This window comes from Berghia stephanieae, chromosome 14, assembly GCF_034508935.2.
Source record: "Berghia stephanieae isolate SIO BIC M18660-M18661 chromosome 14, UCSD_Bste_1.3, whole genome shotgun sequence".
In the NCBI taxonomy this organism is placed as follows: domain Eukaryota; kingdom Metazoa; phylum Mollusca; class Gastropoda; order Nudibranchia; family Aeolidiidae; genus Berghia; species Berghia stephanieae.
The window spans coordinates 30,001,309-30,021,308 of NC_088373.1; the positions used below are offsets into that span (position 1 = coordinate 30,001,309).

At 34.8% G+C, this 20,000-nt stretch overlaps 2 long non-coding RNA genes across 4 annotated transcripts; one reads left to right on the plus strand and one right to left on the minus strand.

The window, feature by feature from the left end:
• Nucleotides 1-8,618: 8,618 nt before the first annotated feature.
• On the plus strand, nt 8,619-14,325 carry LOC144959653 (uncharacterized). 3 transcript variants are annotated; one of them, XR_013642641.1, is made up of 3 exons: nt 8,619-8,730; nt 11,062-11,257; nt 14,201-14,325. It is a non-coding gene; the product is annotated as an uncharacterized LOC144959653 (long non-coding RNA). The 3 variants fall into 3 exon arrangements; XR_013642642.1 differs by lacking the exon at nt 8,619-8,730 and adding an exon at nt 8,842-8,886; XR_013642640.1 differs by lacking the exon at nt 8,619-8,730 and adding an exon at nt 8,848-8,926.
• LOC144959654 (uncharacterized) lies at nt 14,164-18,382 on the minus strand. The gene is made up of 3 exons (XR_013642643.1): nt 18,087-18,382; nt 17,111-17,215; nt 14,164-14,302 (listed from the first exon to the last, which is right to left on the minus strand). It is a non-coding gene; the product is annotated as an uncharacterized LOC144959654 (long non-coding RNA).
• Between the last annotated feature and the right edge of the window lie 1,618 nt (nt 18,383-20,000).

A 20,000-nucleotide genomic window follows, 5' to 3' on the forward strand; every position in this document is an offset into this window, starting at 1 on the left:
ATATATATATATATATATATATACTGATAATTATAAATATAATTTGTTTTAAATTTCAAAACAAGAAAGCTCTGTCAGATTTGAGATAGGGGGCTTCAATTTGTAGTAATATATTTGATATTGAATGTTTTAAATGGAATGTGATTTGGACGTCGTTTAAGTTCCCTGTGCACACTTGTGGATGAACACCCGATCACAAGACTATTCTGACCTGGATAAAAACCTAGACATGGTGTTAATGTAAACATGTCAGCTTGTGGCAGGGTCTGGATTGCATTGAACAATATTGATTTTCAGGACGTAGACAACCTTAAAATATACGATGGCAGCCATCCGGTAAGAAATTTCATCCAAGAATAAATTATTACGGTATGATATAAAAATTTAGAATTTTACCAAAAGTAAAATGAATAAGATATTAATTGTATTAAAATGTCACCGTAGAGATTTGATCTTTTTTCACGTTATTTGAAGCTAACATGTTCTATGTCATCATAGTGAAAACAGAATTACCAGTAAAGAGACGGTTATTGAGTTATGGTCATTTGAAGTGAAATCAGCTAAAATCCTTGAAAGTGAAAGAGTGTTATGTTACTGAGTTACCGACAGAGTTAATAATTTGAATTATGTCTTTATATTGTTATATGCAATCTGTAGCAATATTTTAAAAACATAAATATCATAAAGCTAATGTTTATCACGGGTAATCTATCATTTTAAGGACACCAGCAATTGATTCTTTATCTTTAGATAAGACTGCGGTATATATCTCAAGTAACCGGTGATTAACAATACCAGCTATCAATTCCTGCTCTGTGGACAAAATAATTTAAATAAACAAACCTTACTTCATCCGCGATAAATATTGGTACTTATATTTGTAAGCTTAATACTCTGTCTTTGTCCAAGTTAATAATATTCGAATTCCACAGTGATCTTTCCACTCGTTGTCCTGTTGACATACATGGTGTCCAGCAAAGACGTAAAGTCGTAAAAAAGACGTAAATTTGCACCCAAGGACGTAAAAGAACCGTACATTGAAGATTCAATTAATTATAGAATTAAGTCTGGCAGCACAAAATTACGAATGCAAAAAATGACGAGGCTTCTACAGAGAGAACGTAAACATAGTTCTGCGCATGCGTACCCGTCCTCGCTTCCGGTGAAGTGTCTCATGCCGCTTTCCAGTAAGGTCATCTGGAGGAAGCTTATGCGTCCTTAAAATAACGAAGGGTACTTTAATTCGAAGTAGACATAACACAAAAATGTCCATCATAGATTAAAGTTAATTATTCATTTACCTTCATTAGTCATGATAGCGAAACATCACTCGATTCTACAGCGTTATTTACCGTTATAGAAGAAAACGGTAGGGGCTGCCTGTGATTGTGAAAATACTAACGAGAGAGTGAAAATGGAGAGTCTTCCTATAGGAACCATACAGACAATGGACGTTTCTGGTACAAACCCTTCGTCAGCATAACAATTTATAATAATACTACTACTACCACTGCTACTGCTACTACTACTCCTACTACTACTACTACTACTACTACTACTACTACTACTACTACTACTACTACTACTACTACTACTACTACTAATCCTACTACTACTACTACTACTACTACTACTACTACTACTACTACTACTACTACTACTACTACTACTAATCCTACTACTACTACTACTACTACTACTACTACTACTACTACTACTACTACTACTACTACTACTACTACTACTAATCCTACTACTACTACTACTACTACTACTACTACTACTACTACTACTACTACTACTACTACTATTAACATTTATTAACATAAGTGCCTCCTCCAATCACTTTTCTGAATTAAAAATTCACCCCAAATACTGGAGCATACTCAATGTCTCAATTTTTTCTATTTTATACTAGTAAAAAGCCCGCAATTTCGCGGGGAATGAACTATTTCCATTCGATATTATACCCACCATTATTTAATGAGGGCAGATTGGTAAACAACGTTGTCTGTGTAAGTTGGTACATCCTCTGTTGATTTTTATGTGTGGCCCAACATGAAGTGTAAGCCGCTATAGCCTCTGACCCGTGACACAGCAACATATAGTTGTCCGAGTATGAAAACAGGTTGTGGTAATAAAACAAACTGCGAAAATAAACCTGAAGTAGCAGACGTGTGCAGAGTTGAAAGACGATCCTGGGATCGAGAACTTACCTTACAGTACATTACTCTGGTGATCATGTTTGGTGGCGTTTGGCACCGTTTTTATGCACCTCCACTGACTTTAAATTATAAAAGGAAATCAAATTATCTTTTTATCTATCTGTAAAAAATACATTTCTAATTTTCAACTCTTTCCGTAGAGTTGTACGCCATATAATTTTTTTTATTGACTCAAATGGCACAATATTCTCCACAAGGCTAGACTATATTTAAGAAAGGATTATCAATTCCATTATATTTATTTTCCAACAACATTCTACATGTTTTTATATTTCACTTTCTAAACTGCATTACACAGTTCCTTCCCGCCTCCCCGCTTTTCACTTAATTAATTGCGCACCTTTTAGAAATATCTAGCATTCTGTTTTAATTCGTGCTTCTTTACAAAGGAGCATACTAATTTCCTACCAACCAATGTTTTGTTTATTCATCTTAACTACGCCACTACCACATTATCTCATTCATCTTTGGTGTTTCATTCATCCTGTTTTGTTGATAAAGGGGAAACCCGAAACGTTCATTTGATCTGTTTTTGTAATTAAATTGAAGCTTAAGTTCAATTTCACATGATTATTTATTTCTTCGAGCTTCGAGCAGCAACATTTACATTAAGTGAATACATTATTATGGGGATGTAGGAGCTTCCGGAATGTCTCCCCTTTACTTTACTTATGGAAAAACAAACATCCTAGCACCGTTACTAAGACTTATGACTAACCCTAATAGAAAAAAAAATATACTCCAATATCGAGCTAACCCTAATAAAAAAAATGATGACAAATTGAATAAATAGACGTCTGACAAAAGAACAACGGTGAAAATACAAATTTAAAGAATACTGGGAATGTAGGAGCTTTCAGAATGTCTCCCCTTTACTTAAATTATGGAAAAACAAACACCCTAGCACCTTTAAAAAGACTTATGACTAACCTCTCGAGCTAACCCTAATTGAAAAAAAACAACTCTCAGACTGCTTTGCACTACCTTTCAATACTTAACAAATCAAAATGGCCGCCGAACATCAAAACAATGGTCAAATTAGGAAATTTTAAACTTTCCTATCAAGGTTTATTCTAGAGTTTTTAAAATAATTATATATAATGACAAATTGAATAAATACATGCTTGACAAAATATCAACGGTGAAAATACAAATTTAAAGAATACTGGTGATGTAGGAGCTTTCGGAATGTCTCCCCTTTACTTAACTTATGGAAAAACAAACATCCTAGCACCTTTACTAAGATTTATGACTAACCCTAATAGGAAAAAAAAATCCTTCGATCTCGAGCTAATCCTAAAAGTAAAAAAAAGAATCAAAATGGCGACTGAAATACCTTCATGTGATCAAGTGAATAATATCACCATGAATGCCACAATTTGCTGAAAAATGCCAACACCCACCCACACACATACACACACACACAAACACACACACGCACACACACATAAACATACACGCAATTAGAACATACTACTATATAACAAAACACTGATGACCGCTAAATCAACAACACAACGGAAGTAATAATAATACTTGATGTCATAAATCGATGACGCAAACTGACAACTTTTTACTGTGACGAAATTGGTTGATTTTGGGACTGTTCAGTGTCGTCGGTACGTATTTTATGATATCTATGTGACTCAACGAACATTCAAACTGACATTAAATTATAAAAGGAAATCATGTTATCTGTTTATCTATCTTTAAAAAATACATTTCTAATTTTCAAATCTTTCAGTAGAGTTGTGCATCGTATCAATTTTTTTATTGACTCAAATAACACAATGTTCTCCACAATGCTATATTTTTAAGAAAGGATGTTTGTGTTGAGAATATTGGCTATTAAGCTTAATTGCTAGTCAATTAATTTCGCGGAGGTTGTGTGTGTTGAACCCGCGATTTCAAGTAGTCGGGAAGAGAGGGGCTCTAATAATGACTAGGGTTAGAGACGATCTTTTTTTGGGATTGTGGATAGCTCATACGGTAGAGTCACGCTCTCTCCGGCAAGACGGAGTTGTCGTACCAATAAGTTCGCGGGTTCAAACCTCCATCACCGCCGCAATTTTTTTTTATTCTTTATTGTCTTCTGGCACTTTCCTACTCACTGTCTACTCTTGTTACTACTACTACTACTACTACTACTACTAGCTGCTAATCTCCCCCCCTCTCTCTCTCTCTCTCTCTCTCTCTCTCTCTCTCTCTTTCTCTCTCTTTCTCTTTCTCTCTACCTCTTCATACAAACACATACTTACACATGCACACACACACACAAACACACACACACAAACCAATAAATTGGATAAATTATTATGGTCAGTTCTAGCTCATCAAAAATACGTTCACCTCAAACTCTCTCACTCTCTCTCTCTCTCTCTCTCTCTCTCTCTCTCTCTCTCTTTCTTTCTCTTTCTTTCTTTTTCTCTCTGTCTTTCTCTCTCTCTCTCTTTCTCTCTCTCTCTCTCTCTCTCTCTCTCTCCCTCTCCCTCTCTCTCTCTTCCTTTCGCCCTCTCTCTCTTTCTTTCTCCCTCTCTCTTTCTCTCTCTTTCTCTCTCTCTTTCTCTCTCACTCTTTCTCTCTCTTTCTCTCTCTCTCTTTCTCTCTCTCTCGCTTTCTTTCTCTCTCTCTCTCTCTCTCTCTCTCTCTCTCTCTCTCTCTCTCTCCCTCTCTCTCTCTCCCTCTTCACACAAACACACATAAAAACACACATAACAATAAATTGCGTTCATTGGATTAATTTTCATTTTCACCATCTAGTACTTGCATATACAGCTCATCACAAGCACTTTGACTTCAAACTCTAGTTTCGTTATTTTTTCAAGTATTGTACTTATCACTACATGCGCTTTTAGCACTCTCTCTCTCTCTCTCTCTCTCTCTCTCTCTCTCTCTCTCTTTCTCTCTCTCTCGATCTCGATCTCGAAACACACACACACACGCACACACACACATACACACACACACACACACACACAAATAAGTGAAATTCACTTTTCATCTTCCTCTATTTACCAACGATATACATTCACAAACACTTTACCTCAAATTCTCTCTTTCTCCCCCCCTCTCTCTCTCTCGTTCTCTCTCTCTCTCTATCTCTCTCTCTCCCCTCTCTCTCTCTCTCTCTCTCTCTCTCTCTCTCTCTCTCCCAGTCACCCCAAACACTCAAAAATATACCTTCTGTCCCTCTGTCCGACAAACCTAAATCAATATAGTGGATCATATCCATTTCACATCTGTCATCAATATCTGTCTTCACCTACATGCACATACCGTATCAAATACAAGCATTAATAATAATAATTGAGCTCTATATAGCGCAATATCCACAATGTGAACAGCAACATTTAACATGTAGGACGGAACATGACGCCTGTTAGGCGGTATTACAATTTTTCGGACAAAGGCAACGCTGTTAACGGCCAGGTACTCATTTTACACCTGTGTACGGTGAGAAAATGTGAGTATAGAGCCTTTCTTAAGTACTCAACTATGCGCCGAGCCCGAAGCTCGAACCCAGGACCTCCGATCCGAAAGCGAGTGTCATACCACTAGACCACAAGTCGCTCTGCATTGCATCATTATGATCGACAGTAACACGAGGGATGATATTTAAAAGGAAGCAAAAGATTATATTTAACTGTAATCTTTATTATGCTCGGTGGATTATGCGATAGACTATAGATAGTTCGAAGATGACGTCACTCAGGTCTTTGTTATTGTTTTTTGCAATCCGCTTTTATGAGTAATGCTCACTGAACTGTATTAACCTGACTATAAACGTTCATAGATACACACATTTTTGTGTGTTGGTCCGTTATACTTCCGGATGGCAATGTTATGAACTTCTTAGCCAAGCGCATACTATCCATAGAAACTGTTCATCAGTAACATTGTTTATTTATAATCAAATGAACATTGAATTTTCACTCCGCCAAAACTGAATTATCTGACGTCATTGCTGGTCAAAACCAGTATTAAGTCAGCCATGCCACTATACTTTGCACTGTGATAAGAGTATTAAAAAGCAACTCTCTTAACAAACTATTTTGGATTCAATGATCATTTACTATCAATATGAAATAACTCTACACTCCGCTATACTTAGCCTATTAGCACGGGTAGGTTCGTGAAGAATGGATATTATTCAACTTTGCAAACTTTGGGGGCGAAGTGGCCGAGTGGTTAAGGCATTGCACTGTGATCCGGATGACCCGGGTTCGAGTCCCGCTTCAGGCACTTTCCTTTTTTTTCCTTGAGCAAGATTATTAACCCCCAATTTGCTCACTTGGACAACATGAGTGATTCCTGTTGACATCAGACATCTTGTTTGATGAGTTATCTATATTCCTTCGTGGAATGCCGGGGCGACGATATCTTATGATATTGTGGCGCAAAATGGCATAATTTGTATTTTTTTTACAAACATGTGACCTGGCTTTGGTGACTTAACTGATCAAGAAATTTATTTCACTATAATTTTAATTCTCTTGTCTTTCTTTTAATCCAAAAGTATATTTGGTGTACGGTGACTTTATTTAAATGCTTCACTTAACAAAACCTTACTTTTTATTGTCTTCTTATAATTTTTATGTCTAAACTTATCTCTGATTTAACGATCCACGTTGTAAATGATTGATATGAGTTTGGTATCATAATAAAATCTGATTTTATCTCGTTTTGTTCACATCTAAAACAATTTTTTAACATAACACAATCTCAAAGTGTGTGATTAAAGACATCAATAAAATTGGCATATCGGTGAAACAAATGGTCAGTCAAAAGTGCTGCGTGCAGGTAGCACAATGAGGTCAATCAGGGGTCAGATAGTCGTCGAGGGTGGAGATTTAATGACTTTTGGATTTTCAGCTAAATGTTCGTTCGTTCGGTGCCGTGAATAATAATCTATATAATAATAATGATGATAATAATGATGATGATGATAATAATAATAATAATGATAATAATAATGATAATAATAATATTGATAATAATAATAATAATAATAATAATAATAATAATAATAATAATAATAATAATAATAATAATATATATTGATAATAATAATAATAATAATAATAATAATAATAATAATAATAATAATAATAATAATAATAATAATAATAATAATAATAATGATAATAATAATGATAATAATAATGATAATAATAATATTGATAATAATAATAATAATAATAATAATAATAATAATATAATAATAATAATAATAATAATAACAATAACAATAATAATGATGATGATGATGATGATGATGATGATGATGATGATGATGATGATGATGATGATGATGATGATGATGATGACAACGACAATAAAGATAATAATAATGAAATGATAATAATGACCTTCAAATAATAATAATGATGATAAAAATATGATAATGATATTGATAATAATAATAATAATAATAATAATAATAATAATAATAATAATAATAATAATAATAATAATAATAATAATAATAACGAAGTGCTTATTGGCAGTAGTGCTGTGAATAGTGATTTCACAGTGGAGTGCCTATTCCCAATAGTAGAAGCGCTCTCCCGTCCCTGAAAATTAGTCATAACCCTCCAATGAACATAATACCTTATTTTCTGTTCAAAATGCCTTGTTGCTGAATGGCTTGACGTTGAATGAGAATGTGTTAGTTTGAGAATGAAAGAAAAGGAGGGATGATTTTTTAAAATTTTGTGACTTAGAATTGATTGTATTGATAATTTGAAAGATTCGATGTTCCTCCAAGTATGAAAATTGACAAGATCGTGTTTTGTTTTGTTTTTGTTATCCCAATCCAATCCGCTTTTCCACCACTCCGACTTGATCATTCGTTCACATCTTGAAATCTATCAGCTTATCGACAAAACACTTTAATAATAATAATAATAATAATAATAATAATAATAATAATAATAATAATAATAATAATAATAATAATAATAATAATAATAATAATAATAATAATAACACTGGTAGCATAAATTATGCGTTGATGTAATTTTAATGTGCGTTTCACGTGCAAGACATGCAGACAGCAAACGATTGACATGGGCTTGACATCGTGTCCTTGATCTGGTCTGTGTGTCAGGTGAGAGTGTGTAATCTCTTTCGAATTGCTAGTGTTGAACTCACTAGTGTTTTCATGATATTGTTCGTTATATAGATAGAATGCTGATGACGTCACGCAATGACCTACTTTAGTTCCGGATGGCAAAAGAACTTGGCTGGCTTGTAAACATTGATGTGAAACAAGCTCTTGTCCAATTTTTAAAACGTGAAACGTGCCAAATAACTGCATAATCATCGGATGCACTAGAAGACAGGGTCGAGATGGAGTCAAAATGTTCAGGTTACCATCCATTAGGACCCAAAAATAATAAATTTAACCCAGCGGAGACAGTTGCAGCGATCAGAAGAAAGGGATTTGGCGATGGCTCAAATCTAACTTGCAGCCACCGAGTTTGCAATGATCATTTTGTTAAAGGTAAGAATTGATGGATAAATTAAAATCTTAAATATTATATATACGATATGAATTAATTTTAATTATTGTGAACAAAGCAGGTTTACTTCGCTCCAACATCATCATCTAGCCATTGTGGGCCATAGCATGTCACGGAGTTGGCGGCAACCGACCAAGGTCCTTGCCTTAATTTCTGACGTTGCAAGTTTATGATTTAGTAGTAAATATGTGTTTTATTCTTTTTCATGGAAGAGAAATCAAATCAAAATTTTCAAACTCGGTGGTCTAACAAAATCTACGGAGAGATTTTTCACCGATGTGACTTTTCTATGCGAAACTCCGAAGTTGGAGAAATCATCTGACTCATCTCAGACTCAGATGTAATCTGTAGTCTGTAGGCGGTCTAGAAGGAATCATTTTAATTTTATGGTCCATACACGGTCCGGATGGATGATTTTTTATTTGTTGTGTTTAGTTATCAGATAGGACCATGAATATTTCATGCATTTCTCGTGCAACATACTCTAAATCAAAACCAAATGCCTCATTACCGATAGTGATAGGGCTACTTTCGTTTTCAAGCTTTGACTTTTATGAGATTAGGAAGTCTTTCACTGTTGTTCTGGTCATTCATTTTAGAATTATAATGTTCCAGTTTATAACTTATGCTTTGTCAAGATTATTTTATTGTGCATTTTAAAAACATGTTCTCCATTTGAAAAAATATTAAAAGTAAGGTTGCGTTTTTCTTAAGTTTTTTTTTTTTTCCGTTCCTCCGTTGGTGGTGTATTGTAAAGTAACAAACTGCTTTTCTACACCGCTGTTGGACATGTAAATGCTAGTTTTTGACAGAAGTTTAACACGCTGCTTAGTGATTGCCAGTGTCAGTTTATAATGATAGTAATGGTTATTTTTTTAATGACAAAATTAATATTATAATTATTATTATTTTAAATTTTAATCCAAAGAAAGAAACAATCGACCTTTATCAATCCACTAAAATGACTTTTCATAATTTTCATAAGTTAGAAACTAATTTTAACTCAAGGTGAGGATTAGTTATAATGTTTCGTATAGTCATTGAATTAGGGCCTTCATATGGATTTTTTTCCAAATATGAAAATTTAATAATAATAAAATTTCAATTAAAAAAAATTGTCCTTTGGGATCCCGATACTTTAATTGCAGCTATGTGGTATAGTTATCACCGTCATTTTGGAAGGATTAGGGTTCCAGACCCGTTCTGAGCAGTTGGGTCATTGGGAAAGGAACTTTATTCACATTCTCTCACCATACTCAGGCATAAATTGGGTAACTGGCTTTTAACATAGGCCTGTAAATTTGCCGGCATTTCTGGCAATTTCGCTCTGCCGGAACAAAAAATTAATTGAAATACTTTTTCATTTTGTTTAACAGCCTATTGAATTGGTAAAATTCTAAGAAAATATTCTGGGAAATGGGGATTTTTGCTCATGTTATTGAAAAAGCTTCAGCTCGAGGATTTTCAGGCAAGTTTTTCAGGGGGCAGATGCAGGCCTGTTAAACAGCATTGTCTCTTTCTGGAAAAAATGTAATATTGCCTAACAAGCGTCATGTCTCGACCTGCATGTAAAGTCTTGCTGTTGATAATAATAATAATGGTATAGATTTATAGTGCGCCAAACATCCCTTCATCAGGAAGGCTCTGGGCGCAAAACATAGATTAACTTAATCATGAAGCCCTAACACAGTACACGAACAACGCTAATTATACACATAATCAAAAGAAAGCCTGTCGGAATAAGAATGTAATCAATCGACGCTTGAATTCCTCTAGTGAAGAAGTGTTGGCTATAAACCCCTTGCAAAGCGCTTTGAACAAATTTTCATTTCATGGAAATTGCACTATATAATTGTTCTACCCTTGTTCTAATTTGACAAAGCTTGATGTAAATTTAACGGAAAGCTTAAGGATTGTAAAAAAAATAATTTAAAAATTGAGCTTTATATTATAGCGCAATATCCACTAAATGTGCTCAAAGCGCTTACAAGGGTCCCTGGTCAACAGCAACATTTAACATGTAGAACGGGACATGACGCCTTTTAGGCGACACTACAATTTTTCGGACAAAGAAAACGCTGTAAACGGCCAGGTATTCATTTTACACCTGAGTACGGTGAGAGAATGTGAATAAAGAGACTTTTCCAAGGACTCAACTATGCGTCGAGCGCAAGGCTCGAACCCATGACCTTCCGATCCAAAATCGAGTGTCATACCACTAGACCACATAGCCACACAAGGACCAGGACCAGATTGTAATAGGCAAGAAATGAAGTAATATATTTCAACAATCAATTTTTTTGCCTTTACAGGAAGGCCAGCATCACTGCTTGATGAAACTGATCCTGATTGGGTTCCAACGTTAAAACTTGGACATGGGGCAGAGAAAAAAACAGACCATTACTCATGTCTTAAAGATAGGAACAAACGCAATGACTGCAGGCAGCAACGGCTCTAGTTGAACAATCAACAATTGGAGAAACTAGCTCAATCATTGACCATGTAAATGTAAGTGTATTGATTGTATCTGTTTAAAACAATATTTATGTATGCATGATATCTCTTCCTACATGTTAATGTTTCTGTTGGCTTGGGACATCTTGTAGAGTGCTTTGGGTGGATATTGCATGCGCTATATAAAAATAAAAGCAGATCTCACTCTCAGGAAATTTAATAGGTCCAAATCAAGCAATTTTTGGGGGGTAAAAAGTGAGATTAGCAACGTTTGTGCCGTTCATTACACTTTAAGGTCATTGCATTGCCAGTTGAAAGGAAGTTGAATAGAGAGTGAAAAGATTGTAGATCTATGCACATAACAATAGACAAAGGGCACAAAATCATATTTCATATTGCAAAGCTAAGACACAAATCTATGACTATGAGGAATGTAATAAGACAAAGGGGAATAGAGCACATATCAAGTGACTTCATTTGCTCATAAGGTATGTAAGGAATGCCTGTCTGGTGAGCCAGTAATGAAGTCAAAAGTTTGTCCAAATTGTTGGTGCAAGAACTGACATCAAGAGAAGTTTTTTTTTCAAATAACCAGACTGTACAAAAGCTTACATGGTTGAGTTTTAAGACTTTTAACTTCAGAGATAATAAATAACTGAACAAAAACCATCACTTCATTTGAATCAAAAGCTTTGTCTTTATTATGTTGATTAATTTTGTTTTATTGAATGAATGGACAATGACAATTAATAAAAGAGGAAGATCCATTAAATTTGAGGGCAATGAAATGAATACTATTGTGAGCATGTCCTTCTATGCTATGGATAGGTTGCCTTTGGGAGCGTTCACATATTACGTCATCAAAAATTTGCCCTTTTTAGACCCCCCCCCTCCCCCAAGTCATCACTTGTCATCATTGACTTGACCCCCCCCCCTCCCCCAACAGATGATGACGTCATCTAATTTAATAAAAACTAAAAGATAACTTTAATTTCACAATATTTATTATTCATTTTTCAAACCATAAACATTGATTATCAACGTTTGATAAAACACATTCAGACATTTTATTAATTTCAGAAACTGTTGATAATTTATGTTTTACGATACAATGGGGACATAAAATTTAAATTTGCAAAGATAAAATCTAACAAACATTATTTAAATTAGGCTACTTGGTTCAGGTGCTATTAAAAAAATTTCAGAAAGTGTAATTTAAAATAGTATAGGAGGCAAATTATTTTATAGCATATTAGTCTTTTAGTGGAATGAATTTCTGTTTCAATTTCCAAACATAAAATTAATTGATTCAAAAATGTTTCTGCCTTGGATCTCTGGCAATGTACTATAAATAGTATCATCAATTTCATCTTCATCGTCACAACTTTCTCCCGTTTGCTGTTCTTCTTGTATGCCGCATTTTCGTGAATGGTCTTTCATTGCTGTGATCGAGGAGTGATACAATGAACATTTAGGGCAAGTTCGCCTTTTGAGAAGTGATACCCCTTTCCCATCTTGTTTCTTAATGTTTCACCTTTTTGCTAATTTATTTGGAATGCCATTTTTGAAGCTCTTGCATTTAATAAAATAAGCCTAATTTGCCTATGTTTTGATGACATCATCTTGGGTCTGCCCCCCCCCCTCCCCCATGTCAACACATGTCAACATTTGGTAGACCCCCCCTCCCCCCCTAGCTGATGACGTAATATGTGAACGCTCCCTTTTAGGATAGTTCATACAAAATTAGAAAATCCTGAAGGTTTTTGTCTTTGACTATAGCGTAACAAATTTTAAAAATATATATTCTCTTTATTCACCTCTAGGGAAAATTTGTCTTTGGAGTCTATTCAAAAGGGAGACTGAAATAACCCAGCCATTGCCGCAACACAGCGCCACAAACTGAGCTAGGGCTGAGGTGACTTGCTCAAGGCCACACAACGTAGTGACAAAGTGTTCTTATGATGAGATGGATAGAATTAAATGAGTTCACCCATATTGATTTATTCCTCAATTATTAAGATCTGGGAGGAAATGTTTATTAACCTTAAATTATGCCGTTTAAGCTAAATGAATATATTAATATTATAGTCTACATGTTATTTTTACAAGCCAATTGTCATTTCATTGTGTAAAAGGCAATCTGCACAAATCAGCAGAATGACCAATCAAACGTTTTTTTACAGAAGCGTGTACCTATTCCCTATGTATGTACAAAATACACACGCTGGCAACAAATTAAATAAAAAAATTAATAAATTATATGGCATAAAAGAAAAAACAAACATTCCCAGAAATGTAAAATATTATGGGCTAAGTTTGTCCATTTTATTGGTTATAGCTAGCGGTATCTACAAGAAGTTGATGGTTAGGTACAGCGCTTGTAACACTCAATGGAATTTCCCGTGTAGAGAAAAATATATGTGTGTTTTTTGTATACTGGTGTAGGAAATACAGTTCTTATTTTTTTTATTTTTTTGGCGAAGGCCAATAATTGCCCGAACATTACAGTACAGCAGATTTTCTGAGCATACATAGTTTGATTCCACAGGTGATAGAATTACATTTAGTTTTTAAAATATTTGCGTGTTACTTGTAGAGTTTGTAAATAAATAGTTTTAGAATTTTTAGGTTTGCCAGTAATTTTGTACTCGATGATAAATATTTAACATTTGCTGTACGGAGCAATGGTGATCCACAACTCTATTTTTTTAAAAGAATAGATTTCCACATAAATATGCCAAACCATTTTGGAATTCATCATAAGGTTCAGGCACTATTGGCATTTGAAGTTGAAGTCAAAGAAAAACTTTTTTTAAAAATTATTTTGACCTGTAAAATGAATGACTTGCGTATTTGAGGAAATGGGGCTTAAGTTTTCTTTGTTTTCAAACATATTAAAATAAAAATTCACAGTGACACGATAGACGCCAGAGGTGGTAGGTCAATAATGTACTATTTGCTCTATGTATTAACTTAATCTTGGTATTTCTTTTACAGGATTGTGAAGACAGACATTTCAGGTTCCCATCTTGATGCTGAGCAGAAGGCACTTGTCGACACACGGAGTCCACTATAACCCAATTTTTGGGAATGGCGAACCTGAAACGAAAAGAAAGCAGTCATACTTTTTATTCATTCTTTTCCAATAATGCTTGATTTTATATACCTTTGTAATCCTTTTCATTCTTTTCATTAGACTAATACATGTGTTAAACATTTTTACTTTTGCCCGAAATGTTTGTGAAAAAATTGTACTAGTTGTAGTATTACTACTAGTAGTAGTAGTATTACTTCTGTTACCATTATTATATAGCAATGACTATGAAAAATGTTTTTTTCTCTTTTTGAAGAAAATTTTTGTCTAAAATCCAAGCCCTATCTCCACTGAGTAAAAATGTTTTTGAATTTTGAAAATCCATTCATAAATAAACAAGTTATACAGTTTTATTTGGATGACCCGCAAAGAGGAAAAAAACGCGAAAATATGGGACGCTTTTTCGGCATTTTTTTTTTTCGACCTTTGTATCTTGCGTAATAAGTGGATTAAAAGATTGAAACTTGAAGAGCAAATTAGGATGGTGTTTTGTAAAATATGGGAAAAGTACTCGTCATATTCATATGAAATTTTACAACCAAAAAGAAGAAATGTTCATGTATTACCTTGTCAGCGACAAAACCTCCACGCCCGGTAGTTTTAGAAATATTTTACTCCAAAGAGTAAAAATCTATTTTTAACGGTCTTCTGGTAATTGCACAAGTTTTGTCGCTTGACATAATCTAAAATGACCTTTTTTCTAACAGTGTGCCAACTTTCAGTCATATTCATAGATAAACAGCGTCGTAATTAATTTTTTAAAATAGCATATACGAAACGGCTTCGTCCCATATTTTGAAGCGAATTCGGGCACTTCGTGAGCGAAAAAGAGGCCCAAAGATTTGTGCGGGATAGTCATTGATATATTATATGTTCTGCAATAATATTCAAAACCTAATAATATTTTTGAATTGGCAAATAAATAGAAATCCATTGTATATTTAAACATGAAGTTGGAGCACAATAAAGAAAATAAAGTACTGTAATGACTTTTTTTTAAATTTGTTTTATCCGTTGCTTTTGTAATTTGATGGTGAATGCTTGACTGAGTTCTCATTTTTCTACCCTGGGTGTGGGGTCATTGACCTTCCATTGTGGGCAAGGTCATTATTGCTTTCTTCACCCCCCTATGTCTGTATTCCTTTTTCAGGTAGCTTTCTATCTTTGTTTTGGAATAAGATTACAAGCTTTTTTTTCCTGTCCTTAGATGAGAGAGTGACAAATGGATGTAAATTTATTTTGTAAATTTATAATCAACATTTTATAAACAATAGACTGGGTGGGGTCTTTGACTTCCCATGGTGGCAAGAGGTCATGCTGTGTCCTCTATCCCTTATATTGTTTTCCAAGTTTCTTTATGTCCTTGTCTTGGAATGAGATTACTTGGTTTTGTCCTTTCCCTTGCCGGAGTCATTGGCTGAGAGAGAAACAGTCAAATGAATATTGTTGGTTTTGGGGAAAAAATTTTTTTTTGTCTTGTAAATCAGTTCGCGTAAAAATTTTTTATTATATTATATATATATATGTGTATATATAATATGGGGGGCGAAGTGGCCGAGTGGTTAAGGCAGTGCACTGTGATCCGGATGACCCAGGTTCGAGCCCCGCTTCAGGCACTTTCGTTTTCTTTTTCCTTGAGCAAGATTATTAACCCCCAATTTGCTCACTTGGACAACATGGGTGATACCTGTTGACATCAGACATCTTGTTTGATGAGTTATCTATATTCCTTCGTGGAATGCCTAGGCGACGATATCTTATGATATCGCTGCGCAAAAGCCATAACGTAACTTAATATAATATAATAAAAAAATAATACGTGAACGTTTGAGTGTATTCCTCTTAGGGGGGACCTGTGCTTGTGTCAGGATGAGACTTTTGGGTGTTATCAGACTTAGTACACTGATAGCATTCTCTTGGAATCTACATTCGTTCCTCTTTGTCTTACTTTTCTTGTGTGCTTTTAATTGTAAATCTGGAAATTTTTACAATCCCATTTTATTCCTTTTTACTGGTGCTGAAATGTGTCGCAAGTGCAGTAAAACCCTTAAATCAAAAATAAACATTTGAGTGTATTCCGTCTCTGGATGGAACTGTTAGGCGATCGCAAAACTAAGCACATTAATAACTTTGATCTACTTCTGCTCTGTATTTGATCCAAGCCGATTTTTCTTACTACGTATTTCGCAACAGCTTTTAATTGTGCTGAAAATGACCTAATAGTGTCGCAAGCACCAAAAGTAGTCCATCAGAACCATTAGGTCTATAGAGCCAGATTTCATCCCAGTTTCTATAGTGTGAAAATAATAACTTGTTACCCTTCGAATAGGGCGCTTTTCTATTGCCAAATTACTGCTGGGTGTACAAAAATAAAAGAAAGGGGAGGGGGTGGGGTCTTAACTTCATCTAGGATATATCTCGGTCTCTTTGATTGTGAAATGGGTGCTCTACCAACTGAGTTAACGGGACTGCCATGAGTCGCAAAACCATTTAAACGTTTATGTCCGAACACACTGACTGAGCAAATGTGAGTAAAGAGGCTTTTCCAAGGACTCGACTGAGTCTCCCATAGTAGAACTTGAACCTATTAAAGAAGTTTCTTATTTCTTTTATTTTTTTAAAGTTATTCATATTCTAGTTCAAGAAAATTCATTGTAATGAATATAGCCATGTGTTAAAAACCTCTATATCGTATTATCAATCCTGCATGGAGTAATATAAATAAATGTAGAAATCAAAATAATAATATGTAATAGCAGTAATAATAATCATAGAAGTGAGATGAAAACGGGGCGGGGGGGGGGGGGGGTTACCTTAGCAGCTAGTACCACTTTCCCACAGCTAGGAGGCTTAAACCATTTTACATCCGTCACCCATCCATTGTAGGCCTGATTATAAGTTGTCAGTCCCCTGTAAGCCTGAAAAAAAAATTGTGGCAATGGTGGTAATATTATTAATTGAAACTAGAGGATAAAAACTGTTGTTATCACACTTAGTTAACAACAGTGAATTAAATTTGCTGTGAAATGTGGAGTACTCATCTGAAAGGTTATTAGAATTATTCAGAGAGACACAATTCCATACCTCAACATCAGCCGTGGGGCTAAAAATTATATAGTTGGGGGATTGAGTAAAATATCGAATAAAAAAGTAGTCATTCAATGGAGCCGAAGTTTAACCTGGGTTGAAAAGCGCGAAACGGACCATAGCAATTGCTACCCTTTAGATAGGACTCTAGTCTATGTCAAAGTACTTTCCGCTAGATCTAACAGACTCAGCTACCCAATCACTGCTGGATTGACAAGGGGAGTGGGATTAGAAAAAAATATTCACTCGGGATCAAGCTCAGTCCCTTGGAATGGGGTGGGGCTTTTAAAACAGTCTTATGGGTATGATGTTTTGTTACTGTATTAATCAGTTTGATTTGGACTCGGGACCACATTGATTTTATAGTCATTGCCTGCCCTGGTGTTTTTAATTTAAATTATTATTTATAATCTTTGGTGAATTCGGAGGAATTCATCACCTTAAAGGCAAAATAGTTGAAATTTGGATGTAACCACAAAGACTCATTGATCCACTACTTAGACTGACTTAACTTAGACTAAACTTACTAAGACTAAGATGATCGCGACTCGTGAAGCAGGTCATATCATATTAATATTCCCGTGTCAGGTTCGACATATCTGTCTTCTGTGATTTTTTGAGAATAAATCTTACAATTAGCCGTGAATGGTGTAACATAGTATAGGTATAGCATAGGGAAACGATTAAATAATACAGACTTACCGTGAAATGTGTAGACCGTGTAGACAGAAACTTGTGGTCGTGACGAGGTAGTTCGCTACATCAAACGATGAGACTGGCTGTAGTTCCTAAAGATTATGGCACCAGTCGTGTTCACAAATGGCATAGGGGTCGACATCATTAACGGGAATTTTTAAAAAAATATATGTATGTCTAGAACCAGAAAAATACGGAAGATTATCGACAGAAACTAATATTTTACTATTCTACGCCATTGTCTTCCATTGCTTTCTGCCAGCCGGAAGTAAACTTCCACTCCGATCAGCTGTTTAACCGCATACTATCTATAATTAATATTTATTCCATACATTTTGTCTGTTTGAGTTCTATCTACCTGACTCAGTGTCATTTTGCCCCATGTACTTAACTTATAATATATTGCCATTGTCTTACCTCGTCGACCGGCGACGAGCCATCGAGCATTCCAGACTGCCCATACTAGTTATTAACAACAAGATATGAAGTGAGTAGAAAAGTGCCAGAAGACAATAGAGAATAAAATTTTTTCGCGGCAGTGGTGGGGTTTGAACCTGCGACCTTATTGGTACGACAACTCCGCCTGGCAGGTGAGAGCGTGGCTCTACCGTGTGAGTTATCCACGAACACAAAAATATTCGTTTCAAACCCAAGTCATTTCTAGAACACTCTCTCACCCACTTCTTGAGACCGCCGATTCGTTCGCACACCACCATCGCGAAGTAATTTTGACCAGCAGTTAAGCTTAATAGCCAATAACCTCAACACAAACATATAACATAGAAACGATTGAGACATTGAGTATGCTCCGGTTTTGGGGTGAATTTTTAATTCAGAAAAGTGAGTGGAGCAGGCACTTATGTTGGTAACAACAAGATATGAAGTGAGTAGAAAAGTGCCAGAAGACAATAGAGAATAAATTTTTTTCCATACTAGTTATATGTGTCCCATTGTAAGCATGTCGTTTGTTAACAGACGTGACGCTAAAAATGGAACTAGCTAGGATTTTAAATCTTGAAAAGGACCAACTTATACATTTTGCTGAGGAAAATAATATCCCCTTAAATAGCAATCCAACTAAATCAGAATTACAAGTAAGAATCACCTAGGCTTTCAGTCTACACCCGCTACTGTTAACAATAAAGAGAGCAAGTTTCAATTAAAGGCAGACGATACCAAAATGGAGGAAATAGAGTTTAAAACATCTGCTGCCCATTCTACTAGACAAGGCTGCCAAATAATTAGAAAGACAAAACAAAACAAGACAATACAGACCCCAAAAACAAACAAAAAAGAACAAAAAAAAAAACAACAACAAAAAACAAACAAACAAGTACGCCATGTATAAACACGTTCTTAGATACATCGTCCTTCAAATATCGATCCATGACCCATGACCCTTATTTTGGCAAAACCTCTCATACCTGACGTTTTAAGAAAGATTTCGCGAAGTCCCAGGCTAGAGAGTTTTTAACAAGATGACTTTCATTTTAATCGATCGATATTTGAATGCCAAATTTTTTGGCCAACATTTTTAAGCAAGTGGGTTTTTTGTGTCGTTTTGTTTTGTTCTCAGAGTGCTGTAGAAAAGCCCATGTTTGAATGGACTTCATATTATGTGACTCAGCGTGTCAAAAAAAGTGTTGTTTCACAATGGAGAAGATGGAGAAAATTGAGTTTAAAATTAAAGAAAAAAAAACCACATGAAATTCTATCCTTTTAATCACGACATTTTTCAAAACTCAGATGTTACAGGTTTGGCTCAATATTCACTTACAATCACGTGGTTCATTCCGATATAATACTATTTCTAGTCTATTGGTCATATATATATATATATATATATATATATATATATATATATATATAATATATATATATATAATTGAGCTTTTTTCTCAAAAGGTTAGCATAGATTAT